Source organism: Adiantum capillus-veneris, chromosome 30 (assembly GCF_014529385.1).
Source record: "Adiantum capillus-veneris isolate H3 chromosome 30, ASM1452938v2, whole genome shotgun sequence".
Taxonomy (NCBI): domain Eukaryota; kingdom Viridiplantae; phylum Streptophyta; class Polypodiopsida; order Polypodiales; family Pteridaceae; genus Adiantum; species Adiantum capillus-veneris.
The window spans coordinates 41,003,035-41,026,261 of record NC_140960.1 but is presented as its reverse complement, the minus strand read 5'-3'; the positions used below and the strand labels follow the sequence as shown (position 1 = coordinate 41,026,261).

The 23,227-nt window shown below is 41.9% G+C and overlaps 1 long non-coding RNA gene across 1 annotated transcript; it reads right to left on the bottom strand.

The window, feature by feature from the left end:
* Positions 1 to 9,404: 9,404 nt before the first annotated feature.
* LOC147417848 (uncharacterized) lies at positions 9,405 to 10,815 on the bottom strand. Its single transcript, XR_015187361.1, has 3 exons — positions 9,857 to 10,815; positions 9,662 to 9,763; positions 9,405 to 9,560 (listed from the first exon to the last, which is right to left on the bottom strand). It is a non-coding gene; the product is annotated as an uncharacterized LOC147417848 (long non-coding RNA).
* Between the last annotated feature and the right edge of the window lie 12,412 nt (positions 10,816 to 23,227).

Below are 23,227 nucleotides of genomic sequence, written 5' to 3'. Positions count from 1 at the left end.
TTCTTTGCATTCTATTGTTTTAGAATGCTAGCCAGCATTTACTTGCTCTGCATGCCTGAAAATGACTTTAGAGATCAAAACATTGAACAAAATATTCATCGGAGTTTGATCTTATGATGCAGTCTTCGAAAAAGTCCTTTTTGTCTAAGTGGCAAGTTTCTTCCTTATACAAATACAAAATGAAAATACTAATAAAAATTTTTAAATTTATAAAATATTCAAACTATTTTCTAGTATATTTTATCGGGTTTTTCTCATTTGCCATCCTTTGCAACCGGCTAATCCCGATTTTCAATTGGCTTAAACCTAAGCTCAGACACATCTTTTTCAAACACTGAAGTATTGATAAATGATTCTCTCATTTTAAGATTTCGAAAAAAAATCACTTCACTAATTGTTTAATTATTTTCTATGTTTATTTAAAAGCATTAAAATATTCTTTTGTTTTGATTTTTAATGTGTTTTTTTATTTGACTTTCTTTTTGTTTTATTTTGTTTCAAAATACTAATGTACAATGTGCACCATTTATCTTATTATTGGGACCCTTTCATAATATATAAATCATTTTTTTTAGAAAGCCATAGTGATCCTTTCAATTGTTTTTTAAGAATTGAGAAGTCAAAATTAAGTCTTTTCATTTTCTATCATCATCACACTATTTGGTACTTGCCCTTCACTTTTACATTTCAAACCAAATAACTTCTCATTTCAAACCAAATGACTTCTGACTTATCATTCACTTTTGCATTTCAAACCAAATCTTTCTTAAGGTTCTTGAAATGAAGGAGAGAGTGACACATGGATACCCTCTCCTTCCTTGAAACTTTTAAGCTCAATTATATATACTATAAAACAAGATCTACTGTAGGTAGGACCATGCATGTCTACTCTTCTAGTTTATGAGTTCATTCTTTTGGCTTTTATGGACCTGTTTTCTTCATGGATGCTATCACAAGAACTTTGAATGCTCACTCAAGATTAAAAAGGTTCTTACCACAATTATATAAAGTTGCTTATTGCCAATGTATCAAAGGTTGGAAAAGGGTATAGGCCCCAGGGAAAGAAAATATATGTAATGTCTCCATGTTAGCCTCACGAATAAGTAACACCCATATTTAAGAAGAGGAGGCAATGAAATCAAAGGCGAAGAAACTCACGTGTGAAAGCCGAGAAGATCGCAATTGTAAAAATCAAATAAAAAACTAAATCTAGACACGCACTAAACCTGGACAGCTTGGGTAATGCATGTTAACTTATTATATAATAAAACAACTGTGGATACACAATACATGTGCGGGTGAACTGGTTAACCTATGTGACTCTAAACTCGAACAGTCAAGTCTCGGGTTCAAAACGTCCCGCCGTGCTTTGTTTTTCCCGTTGGCCATGTTTAATACGCCTCGCTTTTTTTATGGCACGCCTCATTTTTCATGTTGGCCAGGTTTAGTGCGTCTCGAGATCCCACCTCCCAGCCCCAACCGTAGATCCTATTACTCCACCCCGCATTTAATATGGGTGTTACCTAGTGCCAAGGCCATGTTAGGGTTTGTGCATAATTATTGTAATTCCTCGAGAAAATGGGGCCTAATCGAGTTTAGATTGAGTACGAGGAACCCACAATATGCATGAATATGTCCACCAATAAATTCCAAAGCACAAATATTTAAGACACCATCCTACCTATGATTGTATTAAAACTATTTTAGGCTTAGCATTCACTTCAAGATGAGATGAAATCTAGCAAATTGTACGATTGTATCTCAACTATAATAGCTTATTCGCTCGACACTCTTAAAATAGCTGGAATCTAGATATATTCCTTCCTCATTTGCCAAAAAAATTGCATCCCATCGTCCCCTGCACGCTCTCTCTTGCTGCGTACTCTCTCTCTCTCTCTCTCTCTCTCTTTGTGTTCCACCATCACCCCTAACAACATTTCGGTGACGCATGCCACTAGCAGAGAGAAACCCTCTATATGTTCGATAGGTGGAGTCGAGAGCCTCCTCTGCCTTCTCGCGCCCTCTTTCCTATTTTGTGCTCACATGCAGTGCATTACCGCCTCCCTCTCTGCAGAGTCCCCTCCCTCCCTTCCTCTCTTGTTGTCATCTTCGCGTACACCATCCCTCCCTACTCTTGCATGCGCCCAACCTGCGCACACACAGAGAATCTTGTTGCCATGCACTCAATTGTGTGTGTGTGTGTGTGTGTGTGTGTGTGTGTGTGTGTGTGTGTGTGTGTGTGTGTGTGTGTGTGTGTGAGAGAGAGAGAGAGAGAGAGAGAGCGAGAGAATTCCTTTGTGAGTCGATCTCCCCTCTCTGCTCCCAACTTGCCCCATCCATTGATACAATTGGTTCATTTCGCACACCACATATCTTCATATGTTCATCACCATATTCTCCCACCCCCCCTCCAATCGCACACCACAAATCTTCATACATTCATCACCACATTCTCCCACCCCCCTCCAATCGCACACAGCTCCTCCAACCCAATTTGCAAACGTAATGTGTGTGTGTGTGTGTGTGTGTGTGTGTGTGAGAGAGAGAGAGAGAGAGAGAGAGAAATATTTTTCTCATTTGTTTTAAGAGGAATCAAAGGAGATATTGTTTGAATTCAAAGCAAAAAAGGGGTGAATACCTTTTACTTTTACTTATGTCTTAAATTATCTCTTAAGTTATCATTTGAAGAAATTAATGCATCTCATCTCATTTGTATCATTTGTAGTATCTTAGGAAAATTGGCTCGGTTGAAAAGGCCAAACGGGATCAGGGCACTTGGAGGAGAGAGCGAGGGAGATTTTTATGGATTTAGACCTAGCACCTTTAAAATTTCAAAAAAACCCAAGATTTTCCAATCTCTATTCCCTTTTGCGAGTTGAGATTTGTTCATTGGCGCTTGATTGCCTCGCGAAAAAGGCAATTATGTCTAAAATTAATGAAGCAATCCGTCTCCAAAGCTTGCATAACCAACTCAAATTCTACTTTTATCATCTTGTATTGGTAGACAATGAGTCTTCTTACGGAAAGCTACAAGTTTTCTTATCTTTGAAGAAATTCCATATCCCAATGGCAATGTTTTCGAAATTTTGAAAAAATTGAAGGGGGTTTTGGGAATTTAGGACAAAATATTGGAGGTGCTCTGTGAATTTTTGAAAGAAACTCATGCTTTGGGGGATTATTATAACTTTAGCCCTATGGGAAGGTGGCACGTGAGAAGGGAGAGAGAGAGAGAGACGATTTTTTTTTATGGCAGTGTGAGGCGATGGGGAGAGACAGAGGGAGATGATCGTCTTTGCCAGGCACAGCTGCAGCGGACACCGAAAGGAGGCGCTGGGGGAGAGGGGGGGGCATGGGTCGGACAGGGAAGCACAGGGAAGGTTTGTAGAGGGTCTGCGCAATACAGCGGAAGGCGATCGTGTGGGGTTGTGGAGCAGGATGACGAGCACCACGACTGTGTTGTGTCGACTGTGTTCCACAGCTGCAGAGAGAGGAGCAGATTGCAAGAAGCAATCCACAAAAATCTCTCTCTCTCTCTCTCTCTCTCTCTCTCTCTCTCTCTCTCTGGTTTCTCGTTGTTTTGCCTCCCACGTAGCAGAAATAGAGACGCGCCGCCAAAAGAAAGGCAGACAAGGATCGTTGTCTATGTGTGTTAGAGTGTTGTCCCTGACCGGCTTGCAAGAGAAAGGAGGGGAATGAGGGATGGTGGGAGCAAGCGTGTGCAGAGGAAGACAGAGGGTGGAGGCCAATGGTGGGTGCGTTTAATGGAAGCTCATCAAGGGATAGGGCAAAGGGAGGGGGGGGAGGGGGGGGGGGGGGGGGGGGGGCGCTAGGGGGGGGATCACACACAGTCTGACTGCACCGCAGGAACAAGGGCAAATAGGGAACCCTTCACTTTTGAGGGAAGTGGGAGAAAGAATCTTGCCATCAAATTAAGTAATGCAAGCGAAGTAGACCCAGTATGACCCATTATCAAGGTGTGGACACTGGTAATTAAGATAATGGACTCATTGAGTGTCTTTTTTGGATGAGCAACATGCAAACAAGTGGAGTCTACTCATGTTTGTTGATTTCCACCACGCCAAGTGCAAGCACAAAGCAGTCACGCATAGCTTGAGGGTTGGCTAGTAGGATTGCACGATTGAGCACATTGCACAGCCAGCTAGGAAGTGTGAGGCAGTAAAGAGCCCATTGGTGATGGGAGGAAAAAGTAGCCAACCAAAAAGTGGCCTCCAAGCCACGAATTTTTCTTCCAGATTCCCCTTGTGTTCATTACATCTATCTACATCAAGCCTTACCTAGATAGCCTCCAATAAAAAAAAGGAGTCCAAAATTGTTAGCAAACACTTTTGCTGTCTCATCTCTCTTCAAAGCCCTAGGCCTCTTTCCTGCCTCTTGTCTTCCTCCCCTTCTTCCTGCTTACCCTACCCCCACCTTTTCCTCAACATCTATGAAGATCTTGCAAAAATGTTCAAGTGAGACATCACCCAAGCTCTTGTGAAGCAGTCTATTTTGAGCTAGGTGTAGGCTATTTTCTTCTCACCACCCTAATTTATGTCATTTTTTTGCAGCATTGTTGTTTGTGGGTAGAGAAGCTTTGGGAGCGGCCATGAGTGCTTTGTATCAGCAACATAGTGACACTCTACCCCTCCTATGAGTGTTCATGCTATGTTCCATTGTCACCTCCACCACCCACACACACACACTCACTCACGCACACACACACACACACACCTCCACACACACAAACACCCTTCGTTTGCAAGATTTTGTTCACAAGATTCCATACCCAACAGCAATGGAGTTCTCTACTAGCGTTTTCTAAGAATAGTAAAGAAGCATGTACTACAAGTCACGTAGGGTTGCTTTTGCTTCCAGGGAAGCTAGAAATCTATTTGAATTAGGGTTGCAAGAAACACACACTTCTTGGAGGAGATGAAGAAGCTCAAGGAACACATCAGAGAGTATATTTCTTAGAGTATAAATGGAAAGATATGTTAGCCCTAGAGTGATAGGCATATATACAATGCACGCGGAAAAAGCCTCCTAGTGAGGGAAATATGCATCAACGGTCCTTAGTGTGTTCACACACATCAATACCACATATATGGTAGCAAATCCCCCAGGGAATGATGTGGTGAACAAAGAGTTGGTATATAGGGAAGTGCCATGCTCTTAGGAAATGATCAATCCACAAAGGGAAGCAAGCTTGAAGCTTTGCCAAAAGATTCAAACTTCTTACGAGGAAATGCCTTTGTGAACAAATCTACAAGGCTGTCTTGTGTCAACACATAAGCAAAGTTGATCTCTCCTATTGTAAGTCTCTCTCTGACACATAGTGATAATGCACCTCAATGTGCTTTGTGCAAGCATGAAACATTGAGTTCCTTGTAACTACCAATGTGTTATAGATGCCAGTATAGATGATGTTGGCAATCTCCTATCTAATACCCAAGTCATCCATAAGGCGTTTGAGCCATACACACTCAACCATGGCTATGAAGACTACCCCATACGCATCCTCACAATTGAAGGTGGCCATAATAGGTTTCTTCTTGCTAAACCATGATATGGATGAGCTTCTTAATATGAAACAAAAACCACTCGTGGAAACTTGCTTGTCATAACAACGAGCCCAATTTGAGTCCGAAAAAGCATGAAAATCTGGCGACAATGATCTCCCTTGGGATAAAATATCCCAAGATGTTAAGTGCCACTCAAGTAGGGAAAGATCCTCTTAAGAGTTTGCCAATGCTTAAACCATAGACTATGCAAGAACTTGTTGGCTTGTGAGAATGCAAGCTAAATATCTGGCCTTGTATTGCATACAGAAATAAGGCATCCAATAGCAGTATGCTGGTAAAGAGTAGCATCAATAAGATCACCAATATCATGGAGATTCCATTTCAAACTTGTCTCCATTGGAGCTGCAATAGATTTGCATTTCTCAAGTCCAAACTTACATAGTAATGTATCTTGCTTGACACAAAGCAGTACCTCCACCACATTGCTTAAACTATATGCCCAAATAATGATGCAAAATTCCCATGTCTTTCATCTTGAAGTAGCATTCAAATAAGCCTCAAATACATCAATATGTGTCTCATTCAAGCCAATAAATAACAAATCATCTACATATGGAATGAGGATGAGAAGTGCATCACCCTCATGCTTGACATACAAAATGCTTTCAATTGGATTGCTACCAAGCACGAGGAGACTGCTTCAACCCATACAAAGCTTTTTAACATTTGCACACTTTACCATCTTGTCGTTTTTTGACAAAACCACAAGGTTGCATTACATATACTTTCTCAAATATATCACCATTCAAGAAATCAATAACAATGTTTGATTGATGTGCATTCTATCCAAAATGAGCTGCCAATGCACGTAGGAAGCAAATAGAAGTCACACAACAAGTGGGAGCAAAAGTCTCTTCATAGTCAATATCTTTCTATTGTGTATAACCTTTTGCAACAATTCAAACGTTGTAGCGATCAATCTCACCATCCTGATTGCATTTCAACTTGTAAACCTACTTTGTACCAATGGCCTTTTTGCTAGGAGGCAAATCACATAAAGACGGTCTACATATCATTTTTTACAAGTGAATCATATTTTGATTGCATGACAGCCATCCATTGTTTTGGATTATGTGCTTCATCAAAAGAAAGAGGTTCCTCCTCATCACATAAACTAGAAACATCCAAAGCATAACAATCTGATGTGTTAGATGCATGGCAAGAACCTGAACAAGTATGACTAGACATACGCGCATCCAATTTACTACCACAAAAAGTATGCACATGTCATTTTGACATACTTCTAGCCTCTTCATTCACAACCCTTTCCATATCAAGTACATTTACATCAATACTAGGCTGATCTATAAAAATTTTAGAAACGCCCATAGGTTGTACATCTTCCTCATTGGAATTTGTTACCATATATGTGATAGTGATGTCTGTAAACACACTTATGACCATCGGGGAATTTTTTCCCTCACTTGGAGGCTTCTTTCCCTATGTATTGTAAATACACACATCATTCTAGAGATAACTTATCTTTACATTGTGCCCTAAGCAATATACTCTCTGGTGTGTGCCTTGAGTTTCTTCATCTTCTCCAAACTATGTGTATTTCTCTTCAATCCTAATTCCAACATCTAGTATCAAAGCAGGTTGCATCCTCCCAAGCATAGTTGTCAGCGTCATCAGCACTTACCTGCTCACTTTATTCAATTTGAGTGAGCTTTGGTGAGAGTGTTAGTAGGTTGAAAAATACTTTGTGATAGCTTGTAGAGCTTGCTGTTAGAAGATTTCAACAACACATGTCTGCTTCAAAAGAAAAGATGCTTGAGAGGTTTTTTGAGCCTTTGTAGAACAAAATTGATTGTAATTTTTGCACCAAAAAATTATTAGATCATTGATCAATTTTATTTATGCAGAAGTCAACGCTATGAGCTTCCAAGATTTATCATAAGTTAGACAATTTTGATCTTAAAGTTCACTTATTTTTTATAAGTAGTTTCAGTCCTTGTACATGTGAGACACTTAGCCATGGTGTTAAATGCAGCTTTGTAAGGTTCGTGCCTATTTTTCAATCCTCCCCTCGACCTAGCTAGAGGGTTGGCTAGTAGGATTGCACAATTGAGCACATTGCATAGTCAGATAGGAAGCCTGAGGTAGCAAAGAGCCCGTTGGTGATAAGATAAAAAAGTAGACAACCAAAAAGTGGCCTCCATGACACGAAATTTTTGGCCAGATGCCCCTTGTGCTCATTACATCTATATAAACCAAGCCTTACCTAGATAGCATCCAACTAAAAAAAAAGGAGCCCAAAATTGGTAGCAAATACTTTTGTTGTCTTTATTCTACTTCCTAGATTCTCAAAGAGACCCTTCTAGAAATTACTGGTCATTCTAGGATCTTTGTCCGACACTATGGGTGTTGGAAAACCATGATGCTTGAAAATTTGAGATTTGAAGAGGGTTTCCATTTGATGTGCCTTAATAGTATTTTTGAGAGGCATAGAGTGTGTTTTCTTGTTAAGCTTGTCGACTGAAACAATCCAAGTTTCTTCCCTCGATCAAATTTCAACTTTTGTATACCACGCATTTTGAAACATACTCTTATATGTTTACTTTTCATGGTAGACCAACAGAAATACATTTCTACTCCTTCAAGAGTAGATTATGGATTCCCTCTTTGCCCCACATAAGGAGATGTATGGGATTCATACATGACGTTCTTATTGAATGGGTGATTAACACATAGCCTATTTCCATTTGGAAGATAACCATCCTTCAAGGTGAATGGTTCTTTTTACTTCTCTATTGCAAAGGCTGTAATTATATACTTAAAGTCTCGATCAGTAGAGCAGACTCATCTATCATAAAAGATAGATCATTGTGAGTTGCCATAGACACCACATTTACCCTTGGTCATTGTGAAAGTGCATCGACCACTTGATTGTGCTTGCCAACAAGGTGAGCAATATGAAATTTCAATTGCAAAAAGAAATCTGCCCACCTCATTTGTTTGTTGGAGAGCTTGGTTTGCGTCATGAAGTTCTTGAGGCTTTGTGATCCATTCGTAGGATGAATGGAGTCCCCAAGAGATAGTGTTTCCACGTGTTTAGGGCATATAGAATAGCTAGTAGCTCTTTTTTGTATTTGCCCAATACTCACTTATCGAAGTCGACTCTCATATGCTATGGCATGCCCTTCTTGAAGCAAAATAGCTCGAAGGCAATCACCACAAGCATCACATTGGACCTCAAATGTCTTTGAGAGATCTAGTAGCATGAGCACACGTTGAGAGATAAGATTCTCCTTAAACTTCTTCAAAAGTTTCTTGCACTTTTGCAGTCCATGAATACTTAGCGTTCTTTTTTGTTAAGTCATGTAATGGGCTTTCTATTAGTGACACTACAAGAGGTTGTGTGCTCTTGTGACGCTGTTAGCGACGGAAATACACTGGGTTTTTATAACCCCCGGCGTCGCTAAAACCGTCGCTACGAGCGTCGCTACGAGAGCGTCGCTATAAGCGTCGCTATATAGAGACGCTCATAGCGACGTTTACACTGCAGACTATAGCGACGCTCATAGCGACGCTACAGAGCCATAAATAGCGACGGTTAAAGCGACGCCCGAGAGAATTTTTTTTTGGTGGCAGGGCATTGAATGCCCTGCCACCCATCAACCATATTGTACTTGATTCACTTTTTAAAAAAAGTGCAAGGGTAGATAATAGACCCAAAATAGTCACCCACAAGACGCATTGTTTGCAAAATTGACAATTGTACACATCATAGGCAAAATGAATTGATTGGCAAATGTAATAATGACAATTGTACAACATCATAGGCATAAAGAATTGATTGGCAAAAGGAACTGCGGTGACAAATGTAATAATATACATGGTTCAAAAAGACGTATAAAATCCGTCTCATGATACATAAGCTATGAGAAACCCTAAACTAATGCTATCTAGCTACGGCTAAACAGACGTCGTCTAGTCAGACGTCTCATCGCGTCCAAGCGGCGTATCTGTCGGATTCTGCAAAAAAAGACAATAAGACAGCTTTCAGTAAGTATAAACATATAACGACATTTATAAAACAATACAAAAAATAAAAAAGAGTAAACCCTAATACTAACCATGCCGCCGCGAGAACTGAGAATGTCCATCAAGGCGTTTAAGCCCTTCCTGCCTGCTTACTCGCGCTCGTACGGTGTGGGATCACGTCCTGTCATCGACCACTGTCAAAACATATAAAGATTTCATTATGTTAGAATTAAAAAACTCATAAACCCTAAACTATCGAACATAAAGAGCAATGTGAAAACACTTACAAAATCGGTCTCAAATGATGCCCATCCACCGCTCCCCAAGTGGTGCGAGCTCCCTGCCTCTACTCGCGCTCTGGCTGCATCCTTTTGTTGCTTCCACTTGTCGAGATTCTCGTGCGCTGCTTTCTTCGCATTCTTCCAATCTTCTTTGGCCAGTCAATCTGGCCTGTTCCACCCATTCTTGATTGCTTTTTGCACTTCGGAACGCTTGTGTTTGCAGTATTCGCGCATTCGAATCTTCATCAGGTCTTCATTGAAGCGCTGATCCCGTGTTGGAACGGGAAACTCATCATGAAGTATGCTGATGACTCTGTTTTTAAATCACTTGGTACTTCACTCCATTTGTTTAGTATGTAGTGTCTAAACAGCTGAGAGCAAAGACCACGCATGCACGAGATCACCTTCTTGTCATCATCATCCATGATGATGCCGCCGCTGAAGTCGATGGAGTAAGACAAGCCCTCTGGCCGGTGACGCATGAACCTGGATGTCCCGGCAGGGGTCTCTAGCGGCGTGTCGATGGGGGTACGGACGTCAGGTGTCTCCATCGGCGTCTGGGCCCCGAAGCGAGGAGTGTCGAGTGGGGTGGCTCCTGGCGGAGTAGGTAGAGGTGTGTAGCTTCTAGGAACAGTCAGCCGTGCAAAACCTGGCGTAGATGGCGATGCTGTGGTTGATGTGGGGGCGGGCAAAGAAGGGGAGGGTAAAGAGCCTCGTCGAACACGAGGCGGTGTGGAGGCATCGGTGGCGGAATCCCCACAATAACCGCCACCGCCACCACTAGAGCGCCGGTGTCTAGACGAGTGTGAAGCTCGTCTCGTCGACGCCGAAGCTTTGGAGCGCGCCGAATGCTCCGAAAGAGAGGGAGATGCGGATGGAGTAGGAACGCGTGATGATGCGCCAGAGCGATGACGCTCCACGTACCACTGTCTCTGCTGCGGTGACAAAGAAGAAAGAAACTCCTCATCATCCATACCTGCATTAAACACACAAATATTTAAACTTAATATTGAATGAATAGAGTAGACAATGACGCAAAGACCATTAAATACAATGACGTAATGACGCATATAAATACAATGACGCAATGAATTGAGTGATAGAAGAGGCAAGTCGAAAACTCAGAATTTTCAATCAAAAGATGTGAGCGCGAGTAGAAAAGAGCGTTATACACCATGGAAGGCACTTAGAGAGCCAGAGCTTTTACAACATGGAGCAAAATTGTTCAAATACAATATTTGTGGCTTTAAGAGATCTCTCTCTCATCCTCGCATAACTCAGCATAACTTCCTATATCTATATAGAGCTCTCCGTTTAAACACATATCCTCTGTTTCATTTTGTAGCTCCTCTGCATGCACCCCATATAGAGTAGTAGCATCTTGATGCTCGTCTGGCACCACCGCAGCGGCTTCTGATTGAGCATCTTCTCTGATCTCCTCCATTGATGCCGTTGTGATTGGCACATGGTAGCCTTCATACGTCCTTGCACTACGAGGGGCTACCTCTATGACGTACCACCAGTTTGATGTAGACTTTGTAGGATGAAATATTACCTGCCAGAGCCACATAACTTACATGAGAGCTTTCAAGCACATAACTTGTAAAAGGGGGATGTTAACTATTTACATACTTACTTGTTCACAATGCTCGGGTAGTACGAAAGTGTCTCTTAGGTCAGTCCATTTCTTAGTAGAATCCACCTCAAGAAAACCAGACTCTCCTCTACGCACAGTAGCGTTGCGACCCTCCATGATTATCTTGAACCATTGCACGTCGAACAAGTCGACAAAAAATCCTCTATAATCGATCCTCAAAATCTCTTGCAGCGTGCCGAAGTAAGTGAGTTCCGCCACCACAGGATCTGCATCAGAGGAACGTCGTCGACTAGACTGTTCAAATTTTGCCATGATTCCACAATCTTGAGTAAAACGCTTTTTGTCGATTCGATCCACCCTAAAATGTCGACCTTTACACCATGCTGCTGTGTATGACTTATACTACAACGAACAAAGATTATGAGTGGCCGTTCAAACGTTTATAAATAAAGTCACTTGCTAGTCGTACATTGCAAACTTACCTTGGTCGCGCAACCCCGAGAGTACTCTTACTCTTCCTCAGTCACTTCGTCACCGCATTGTTGTGCGCTTTTCAATTGGTTGTGCAACCATCTTAAGCTCATGAATGTTGGTAGGCTCTCCAGAACCGCTGGATAGTGCATCGGTGGTCGTCTTCCCCGTCTCCACTCGATTCGTGTCCTTTGTCGCTCTTGCTTTGCATCCTCATATTGTGAAATCCACTTTTGCATCACTGGATTGTGAAGCATGCAAAATCGGTTGATTTTAGCCTCTAGATCTTCCGTCATCTTCTTCTCAAAACCGAGATTGCACATGACAATCCCAGATATGCGCTCATCATCTATGGTTCGCCATAGCGTGTCCCGGGATTTATCAAATCCGTCTAGCCACTCTCCAATGTACACTAGGGACTCTGATACCAACCAACCTTCTGCCATGCTACCCTCCGGACGTGCCTTTTGACGCACATATCCCTTAAGCGTTTTCATGAAACGTTCTAAGAAGAACATCCATCTGGAATGAACTGTGCCAGCTATTTCCACCTCATCAACTATGTGAACAAGAAGATGCACTGAATGGTTAGCATTGTAGTAGGAAAATGTTTCTCAAACATGCACACAAGCTCCGCAGCATTTAGTTTGGCAAATGGTATGGAGTCTACGTTGATCTCCTTTTGTGAGATCCATTGCACCAGCTTTGCAAGTTTGTAGATTGTGTTACGGATGTCGAGAGACAAACATCCCTCAATGGCAACCGGTAAAATAAACTGTAAAGTATGTGCAGCAATGATATTAAAGTCCACATTTTATGCAATGATATTAAAGTCCACTATGAACGTACCTGACACATTTTATGCCAATCGTGTGACTTCAAACCGGTAAGCTTTCCTTCTTTAGTAAAACACGTTCGGAGCGAGTGCATTACGCCAGTGGGGGTCCGCAAAGATCGAATGGTCTCTTTTACTTTGCGTTCTTGGGCTCCTGTGAAAATCCATGGTGCTTTAGGGAGTTTTATCGATCCATCAGACGCTGTTTGCGGCCAATATTGCTCCATACGATCCACATTTCTAAGGTCAACTCTCGCTCCCAAAGTATCTTTCTTGCCGGTCAGATGGTCCCATAGTAGATTACCCACATTCTTGAATATGTGCATTGGATCGAGCAAGTGATTGATCATGAGTCGGGGCCAGTATGGTAACTCGTACCATAGAGATAGTCCCCTGGAGGCAATCCGTCATCGCACATCTCCTTCTGCTCTAACCATGCTTGTGCAGACATCCTTGGTGGCTCTCTTCCCAAAAAGCCGTCGCATAACACATGATTCTCTGGAAGATATGCTTGATGACCTTCGTAGATTTGCTCCTTCAGTGAGGGTGCCCTACGTGCATTCAGTCTAGGTCCACATGTGACACATGCTCTGTATCCGCTTGTTTGAAGCCCTGCATGTATACACATGATAATAGATCAACTATGGGAAAAAACAAGATTTACAGTGTCTGAGTGAGGAGTGTCAATAGATCACCTGAGCATTCTGTTAGCCCGGGATAGTCATGCATGGTCCACATTAGAATGCCTCTAATCAAAGCATTCCGTCATCCTGTGTGTCGGCTCACATCCACCACCTCTATGCCAATCCACAATTGTTGTAGCTCTTCCAATAGTGGACGAAGATACACATCCATATTCCCCACTTTATATCGCCCTGGCACAATCAAGCTTAGCCATAGGTGACCCTTCTTCGTAGTCAACCACGGGGGAATGTTGTAGTTGACGATGACAACGGGCCATACACTGTAAGATGTTGATCTTTGACCAAATGGATTTACGCCATCCATAGCCAGGCCTAAGCACAAATTTCGAGCTTCCCTGGCAAAATCCGACCATGTTCCATCTATATGTTTCCACGCTACGCAATCTGCAGGAATTCGTAGCACACGATCCGAAGATTTATTCTCCTCATGCCATGATGCTAGGGCGGCCATGGACTTACATTCGAAGAAATGCTTGATGCGAGGAAGCAGAGGGAAATGTCGCAAAACCTTTTGTGGAATTTTTGTCCCGTGGAGATCTACTCGATATCTTTCGAAATCACATTTCGGACACTTCTCCATGTCTATGTATTCCCCTCTGAAAAGAATGCAGTCATTAGGACAAGCGTGGATAGAATTGTAATCCATCCCCAAGTTTCGCAAAATCTTTCTTGCTTCATCTCGGGAATCTGGCATCACATTGTCAGCTGGTAGTATGTGCTCTTTCAGCAATCTACACAACATAAAAATATGATACAGTCATGTAAAAATCTATCAGATCATTATACATTTAGAGTTTTATTAAAGTAAACTAATTGTAATAGATCACCTGAAAAGCGCTGTGACGCTAGTGTCACTCCATCCAAACTTTGCCTGCATGTTGAGAAGAACCAGGAGTGCTTTCAATCTGACATACGTGCTCCATTATACAATGGCGTATCGGCTTCACTTTTCATATCATCATAGATAAGCCTTTCTGAATCCATGATCGTCTCGATCATTGCATCAATCTCGGGCTCAAACATTGCCTCGTTGGGAATGTGCTCTGCATGATCATCCCCCGAGCTGTCAGAGGCTACATCTTGTGGCCTCACATATGCTGCTTGACCAAAGCACCTGCGAACACGTCTATTGGGTTGCAAGATTGCTGCTTGTTGGCCAGCGTCAGAGTCCGACGAGTTATAATTGGCAACAACTCGATCTATAATAGATGGATCGAACTCGCAAATTCGCAAACGTGTTGCAAAGAAACACGTCTTGTCCGTCGCACAGCATGCTTGCATTGATTACAAGGACATAAGACCCTCGTTGAGAGATAGGTGTTTCGGTTGGACGGTCCCACATCCTCGTCACTACTCATAATGAGGATAAAAAACTTATAACCTGGACAAAAAATTTAATATTCTATTGGCATTCTTCGTCTTATCTCTCTCTCTCTCTCTCTCTCTCTCTCTCTCTCTCTCTCTCTCTCTCTCTCTCTCTCTCTCTCTCTTTACCTCACATTCTCTAGTCATGTCCAATCCCCGCACACCTCGGTCTAGAGGTGCACAGAGATCAAAACCACCGGGTTATAATCTCGTCTTTATTGGTCAATACCTATATTTGTGGGTACAAGAAATCTACACACCCACGTCTACATGATACTGCATGTAGTGGACAAAACCCCTTTGCCTCTTCTCTAGCTGTAGCACTCAGCATCTTAACATCTTTTCACTGTAGATCTTTTCATTGTTCGTCTAACTCTAAACCCTAAACCGTAAGTAATTCTTGCGTGGACTCGATCTAACGTAAATAAGCGTAAATCTAAATAAACGTAAATCTAACTAAAAATAAACCTAAATCTAATTTAACGTAAGTCTACATCTAACCTAATCTTTAACGTCTTTTGGGATAGTTTCCTACGACGTTAAAACTCTCTTCTTCTTGTGTGTGTGTGTGTGTGTGTGTGTGTGTGTGTGGGTAAACCTAAATAAACCTAAGTCTAATCTAATATAACATAAATCTAAATCTAACGTAAATTATGTTATATTAAAAACAAAGAACTAAACTAACAAGGATTATAAGAACCTTAAAACTGATTTAACACATAATTTTTCACATAACTCGGCAAGAGTTGGCATTCTCATCACTAAAGATGTGAGAGTTAACTTCCGGCGGTGACGCTGCCTCATCTCCATCCACATCTGACGACAGCAATTGGCCCTTTAGACCATTCTTGCTCTTGTTACTAACTTTGAAGTTGTTGTTGAATGACTAGAGGTTGTCTAGATGGTCATTGTGTCGGGGATGTAGTGACTCTTGCCGCTCTGAAGATCCACCTTCTTCCCTATCTTCTGAAGACATTTCACCAGTACTTTTGGATCGACGGAGCCCACCATGAGTGAAGGCAGCAATACCCTGTATTCCATTGAGGGCTTTCTTCACCCGCTTCATGCAGGCATCGCAGTCTATGGAGACCTAAATCTAATCTAATATAACGTAAATCTAAATCTAGCGTAAATAAACGTAAATCTAGTTAAAAATAAACCTAAATCTTATTTAATGTAAGTCTACATATAACCTAATCTTTAACGTCTTTTAAGATAGTTTCCTACGACGTTATAACTCTCTTCTTCTTGTGTGTGTGCACGTGTGTGGATGTGTGTGCCAATAAAAAGAGATAAATGGTATAACCTTTCTATCACTCATGCCAAGTATGATAGATTGATTATGCCATTTCCCTCTTGAATAATAGGTCTTGAGTTCAACTCCTCGTCGGCTAGATCTGTAGGTCTTTTAATTTTAATTAGTTTCCTACGACGTTAAATTAGTTTCTCTCTCAATGTGTGTGCGTTTTTTTGGATCGTATGCATGTTTTCTCTCTTTTCCTCTCAATGTGTGCGTTTTTTGTTTATGCATGTTCTCTCTCTCTTTTCCTCTCTCAATGCGTGCGTTTATTGTTTATGCATGCTCTCTCTCTCTCTCTTTTCCTCTCTCAATGTGTGTGTGCATTCTTTGTTTATGTATGTGTGTGTGCGTTTTTGTTTTTGTTTGTACTCTCTCTCTCTCTCTCTCTCTCTCTCTCTCTCTCTCTCTCTCTCTCTCTCTCTCTCTCTCAAAAACACTATGTGTGTGTGTGTATGTGTGTGTGTGAGAGAGAGAGAGAGGGAGAGAGAAAGAGGGGAAGGGAACATGAGAATGAGGAGAGGGAAGGAGCATACCTGGCTCTCCTTCCTCTCCTCGTGTGTGTGTGTGTGTGTGTGTGTGTGTGTGTGTGTGTATGTGTGTGTGTGTGTGGAGAAGAAAAAGAGAGAGAGAGAGAGAGAGAGAGAGAGAGAGAGAGAGCGTTACCTGCTCCCTTCTTGAGGGCGCTGAAAAACTCAGATCTGAGATCTGAGTTTTTGGGCGCGCTCGGTTATTTTTTTAGCCCAGCCGGCGTCGCTATGAGCGTCGCAAATTTCTTTGTAAATTTGCGACGCTCATAGCGACGCCGGGAATTATTTTTTTGAGCGTCGCTGTGTGAGCGTCGCTAATATGAATAGCCTCTTCTAGTGTGAGATTTTTTTTTAAATGAAGCATCTATAGTATGCACACATATCTATGAAGCTTTGTACCTCCTTTAGATTCCTTGGATTAGGCCATCCTTTTATTATCTCTAATTTTATTGCATCCATATGGGTGCCATATTTAGAGATAATGTGACCTAAACATTGAATCTCTTGTAGGAAAAATTCTCTTTTCTTTTTATTAATGAAAAGCTTATTCTTTCTCACAACTTGAAAGATTACCTTGGAGGTGTCACTTGTAGTCCTCAAGAGAATTTGAATGGCCTAAAGACTTTTGTCCATCATAAGTTTGAATGCGTCTAGAGCATGTGTAAGGCCAAAACTTGTAACTTATCAAATAGATCTTCTACCCGCATATTACAAGAAATATATTGTTCATAGTGATCTTATTTAGTGCACTATAAGCGACACACATGGGATATGTGTCGTCTTTCTTTTGCGGTAAAAGAAATGGTGAACAAAATGGAGAAGAGCTAGACCTCACCATCCCTTTTTCCACCAATTCATGCACTTGCCTCATGATCTCCTCTTGTTGAGCTTGTGAAACTCGATAAGGAGGCTTGTTAGGTAGTGAGCTTCCTGGTAGGAGCTCAATTGCATGGTCATCATCCCTCATTTTAGAGGTAGATCACTAGGGATGTCATCAATGAAAACATCTTGGGATCCATTTAGGAAATTAAACAACTCTAACTCCTCTTGATTCCCTTTATTGCAGGGATATGGTGTTCCCCAACTCATTAGCATCTGTGTACATGCGCTCTTCCCTTTAGGTGAGGTAGATTCTCCTTTCAAGGAACTTCATGTTGGAAGCCATGCGGTTAAACCATGGTGCCCCAACGATAACATTCTCATGTTTGAGAGGGAAGATGAAGAAATCCTTTTCGTCCACATAGCTTTGGACATGAAGCCTTAATTTTCCAATGAAAGAAGTAATTGAGACGTCTTGTCCCTTGATAGCTCCATTGACTTTCAATGCATCTATTATCTTGTGGGGTTGTATGCCTAGCTTAGTGGTCAACTCCATGGATACGTAGTTGTGAGTTGAACTAGGGTCAAACAAAATAAAGTCATCATTCTCTTGCATCTTTCCCCAAGTATAGGAAAGGAGAAATCCTTGGCAATGAGCATCCTCTTTTGGAGCTTCAAACATAGAGGCTCTAGGAGTCTCATTGCGGGTAATACTATTGGGGCAAGGACGATAACCATGGCCTTGCTCCCCATACTTAAAACATTTGTGGTCCTTACTAAAAGCTTCTATCTCTTTAGGAGAGAGTTTATATTTACCTTTGTAAACTCCCTTCTCCTTGGACCAATTGTTGTTGTTGTTGGAATAGCCTTGGTAAGACTTTTGGGCATTGGTTTTCCCCTTGGCATCACTTTTGTCTTTATTTTCCATGGGCTTGACATTCCATCTAGTCCCTTGTTGGAAATTGATGCACGAAGCAACCATGGTGTGGTGGATTACTTTGGTGATAGAAACAGGCCGTTGAGAGTTGACAAACTTGGCCATCTCTTTGGGTAATCTCGCATAGAATTGTTGCTTTTGCTCGACAAAGTCTATCTTTTGAAAGATAGTAGCCTTGAGATGTAAATCCCAAAACTTGTCCACATATTTGTGGATAGGCTCATGAGAGAGAAGCTTTAAACTTCACCATTTGGTAAGCACTTTGTCCTTTTCATCACTTGCAAGGAATTGCTTCATGATGGAAACTCGTAGAGTTTTCCATGTCTTTGGGGCTTTGCCGTTGCCACGAAGGCTAGCCCACCATTGACGAGCCAATTTTTGGAAGTGCATAGCTACATGGTGTAGCTTGGAGGACTCCATGAATCCCTCGTCTCCAAACGCCGCATCAAATTGTAGGATGAAGGCCAATACTTTGTCGGTAGCACCAAAGGTGCCTATTAGGTGAGAAATGAGATACTCTTTCCTCCCTCTTTGAACTCCTTTAGCTTTTGTGACCTTCGCCATGCAGGGTAAGATTTGCAATGTCCTCCCCTCTTGTATTCTCTAGGAGAATAGCCATAGCTTTCATCAGTAGAGGAGGAAGGTGAAGAAGAAGGAGAAGAGGGTGACCTCTTTCTTGTCCTTTTCTTCCTTTGTTTCCTCTCTTCCCTTTTGGAGTGACGAGGAGAAGGACTATGGGTTAACCATTTCCTCTTGGGAGGAGTTGGCGATCGTCTAGACCGCCATCAGCCACATCTTTTGAGGAACTTAGGGAGTCATTAATTTCTTGTTCTTTGGATTCCTCCTCTTGTGTGGGAGAGGGTCTTCTTTTGGGGGTCTCACCAAGAGGCCTCCTAAGCTATCTCTCCTCTTTGAGAGGAAAGGAAATCCCATAAGCACGAAGTTGTTGAGTAACTTCGGCTTGCAAAGAGGGGTTGTCCATAGCTTGTTGCAACCTAGTAACAAGATAATTAACAAACATGGGGGCATAATCATTAACACCTTCATGTGCAAAATCAAAGTTATCAATGTTCATTCTACTCTCTTGGTTATGGTCAGCCATGTTAATTAAACTTAGGTGTTTACTTAGTGTATGCTTTGGCAATTCAAAACCTTAGTTGCTACTTCTCATAGCCTTTGAAACATAGGCACTTAAGTATCTACACCCACGGCTCGATTTGGTTAAGTATAGAGAGTAGTGGAGTGGGTCTAACATAGCAGAGTTGCCGAGGGATAGCTCCTTTTGGACTTCTTATGGCTCAATAATGGTAAAGCCGTAGGCAAGTCTAAAAAGACTCCATTATTAAGACCAAAGCTCCGGAGGTGTGCACCATATCCCAAATAGTGGGCTCAACAAAACCGATAATAGACCCCAGTCCCACTTACCCTAATATAATTAATAAAATCAACCATTAATAGGCTACTTAAGGACCTCTCTTCTTAAGCAAGAAAAGAGAAACCAAATGCTCTGATACCAATGTAATGGAAATGGCCTATGAACTTTGAGAGTAGCAGAAGTAGGAAATTAGATAAAGCACTTTTGTGAGATTACTTTTGTGAGCATAATGGGTGAACTTAATTGATGGTAGCAACATAAACATGGTACTTAGTTAACTTGGCATGAACAATAATTTTTCAAGAGAGAGAGTTTAGAGAACATGACAATAGTTGAGGACCGGATTCATACGGAGCCGGTCCCCCCTTCAATAGGCATTTGTATTATAGTTTCTCCCATCAAGAGAAACTTGGTAAGCTACAATCTTTGTGTTCCTTGTGACTTAGGTGATGCAATGAATATGGAAAGCTTCATGCATCACAAACATAACATAAAATTTGTAGAAAGCATTAACTATCCCAAGGCCTCAAACACCTTCAAAGGTGGAGAGAGCTAGCAGGGAATGAGGGTAGGGAAGAGGAAGAAGAAACATTCCATAGGAGAAAGAAATAGTTTCTCACTTATCATCACTCTTCTTCCTAGCATACATAATAGCATAATAATGAAGATGGAGAAGATGGCAAACTTAATCATTGAAGCATGGCTCCTGGTTGGATTTGCATTCCATAGCCAAGAGTGTTGGTGTAGGCTCTCACTTCTCACAAGCACTTGGAGAAGGAGGTGGAGTTCCTCAACTTTCACCAAGTGAGAATGAATCCACAAAATGAGTGTGTGTGTGTGTGTGTGTGTGTGTGTGTGTGTGTGTGTGTGTGGGTGGGTGGGTGGGTGGTGTATATCCCCCTAGCACCCCCCTTGCTTGCTTGGGGTGAGTTGCAACTTTTCCCCATGTTGCAAGCTCATTGGACCCCTCTCCCCTTAGCCAATCACATGCAACATGCAGTCAAGTACATGGGTAGTCTTTTGACAAGTGTCCTCCTTACCCCTTAGAGAGAGAGAGAGAGCTTGAAAATATCTAGATACTTGTTGGATGGAACTAAAAGCTCATTGGACCCCTCTTTAGCTCAACCAATAGCATTCAAGCACAGCATGTGGTTAAGCATAGGGAGATTATGACATGTGTCCCATGTGCCCTTTGAGAAAAGGGGTGCCCTTTGGATGAGTGGAAGGTTAGGTCAAAGATTCCCCTAACTTTGGGACTTTCATGCATAGGAAGATTCTCAAGAAACTTCCTCAATAAGTTTGTAGAGTCTCTTTTTGACTCAAGCACCTTACCCCCCATATATGGGAAGCTTCCCAAGCACCTTACCCCCCATGCATAGGAAGATTCTCAACAAGCAACTTCCTCATTAAGTTTGCAGGGTCTCTTTTTAACTCAAGCACCTTACCCCCCATGCATAGGAAGCTTCTCAAGCACCTTCCTCGTTAAGTATGAAAAGTACCTCAAGTACCTTAGTCATCAAGCATGACAAACACCTTAGGTGGAGTTCCCACCTCAAGCTCAACCCTAGCTTGCCTAAGGTCAAAGGCAAGTTTAGGTCGGGTTCCCACCTCAAGCTTGCCTAAGGTCAAAGGTAAGTTTAGGTTGGGTTCCCACCTCAAGTTTAGCCCTAGCTTGCCTAAGGTCAAAGGACTTTTTACACTAACCATTGGAGGTCTTTAATGAAGCTAACCCTAAGTCTTTTAAGCTCCATTAGATGCACATTGCTCTTTTGATAGACTACCTCCTTTTGGACCCCTATTGAGATGTAAACATCGCTCCTCATGGTCCCCTGCTGAGGTAAGTCTAGAAGCTCTTATTGCACATTTCTCTTTGATAGACCATCTGCTTTTGGACCCCTATTGAGATGTAACCATCTCTCCTTTTGGTCCCGTGTTGAGATAGGTCTAGAAGCACATGTCTCTATTCTAACTGTTGTTCCCGTTTATTCTCCCACATTAAATGATCAGTTTAATATGAGAAAATCATTTGGTAAAGTTAGATATTATATTTTATGACATGGCTACCATTTGCAATTGTGACACAAGTGCAACCCCTTCCTTTCAATCTCGCATCACATACACACTAGGTAATGGTAGACATATTGATGAAGATGATTGGGGAGAATATTTTCCTCAGACACTACCAAATCAGATCATACAACAAATTTCTCAAAGATTTCAGACTGGAGTATTCAGAAAACAGGGGTAATGAGGGCATCCTTTGCGAGCTAGATAAGATTAGACAAGGAAAGTTGTCATTGAGAAGTTATGTAGAGAAGATCAGGGAGTTAACTAGGCAGTTGCAAGAGCCACCATCAAAAAAGAGGCTACGTGCATGGTTTCTAAATGGGTTCTGCATTAAGAAGCTCAGTGAACAAGAGGTACCTGCACCAACAAAGAAATTTAATGATTTGGTGTAGAGAGATCTGAAGCTTGAACATCAAGCTAAGAAGGAGAGAAGCCACAAGAAGAGGAGGCCCAATAGTAGTAGTTCTTCCACTGAGAATTTCAATTCTAGTGAGACCTCCAGAAGCTCTACCAACAGCTCAGATGAGAAGAGCAAGGACAAGGCTAAGAAGGGGTCTTGGTCCAGGAAGATTGATGAAAAGGCCTGGCAGATTGTTGAAATCAGCCAGACCAGACAACTAGCTAGGAGAATGGAAACTTGGTGTTCAAGGTGCAAATCTAAAGATCATGTTTCCAATGAGTGTCCACAATGTACCTATTGCAAAATGTATAGTCATTTATGGAACAATTGTGGCATTTGCATTCATCACTTCAAGACGGGAAAGGATTTGTCTCTAGTAGCATTTTCCAATGCTGAACCAGTTAGAGTAGAGACAACCAATGTATCCCAAGAAGCGAAAATAGGTACCAGTGGCACTGGTATTGGGCGTGGAAAATACCAAGGAGGTACTGTCGAGGCTGGGGTTGTGGTAATTTTCAAAATCAAAGCCTTCATTGTTATACTTGTGGCAAGTATGGGCACTTTACAACTCAATATCTAGAGGCGCCCAGTATTGCGGCTATTGAGACGAAAGCCCCAGAGCCAGTTCCAGTACGAGCAGTTACATGCAGTAAAGGGGTAGTCATTGAGGAAATTCTAGATGAGCCGATAAAACCAGTCGGTGCTGAAACTAGCAAATGGACTCAGCAGAGAGAGGTATGGAAGGCAAAGGGTAAAGAGAAGGTAGTCGATGAATGGAAAGAACACAGAGAATTGGCAGCTAAGATCACAAAAGATCTAGCCAAGAAGCTACTAGAGCAGTCAAAAAGTTCAGAGGCTCGAGACATTTAGAAGATACCATCCCAGAATTCTGAGAAAAGACAATCAGATCAATCAGGATCTGGATTTTCAAAGACCATGTTGGCTGCAGTCCAGGGACTGGTGGAAGATCTAGGAAATGT